Source organism: Mustela putorius, unplaced genomic scaffold, assembly GCF_011764305.1.
Source record: "Mustela putorius furo isolate JIRA1106 unplaced genomic scaffold, ASM1176430v1.1 tig00003853_pilon_pilon_pilon, whole genome shotgun sequence".
Classification (NCBI taxonomy): Eukaryota; Metazoa; Chordata; class Mammalia; order Carnivora; family Mustelidae; genus Mustela; species Mustela putorius.
The window spans coordinates 42426756-42426985 of NW_025422005.1; positions in this window are offsets into that span (position 1 = coordinate 42426756).

The window sequence follows — 230 nt, forward strand, 5'->3', positions numbered from 1 at the left end:
CTTTCTCCTTCCTTTCTTTTCCTTCAGCTCCAATTTCTGTCTTGCGCGGAAACAGAAGGGAGTGGCTTGGAAGCTCCGCTTCCCGCCGTCCTGGGAGCTGAAGGATGACCCGCAGGAAGACCTGCGGAGGAAGAGGCGGGGACGCTCCCTGCCCGGAGCGGGGCTGAACCCGGCGAGCCGCGGGGGCGCCCGGGGCGGGGCCGGCGGTGGGCGCGCCCACCCGTGGGCGG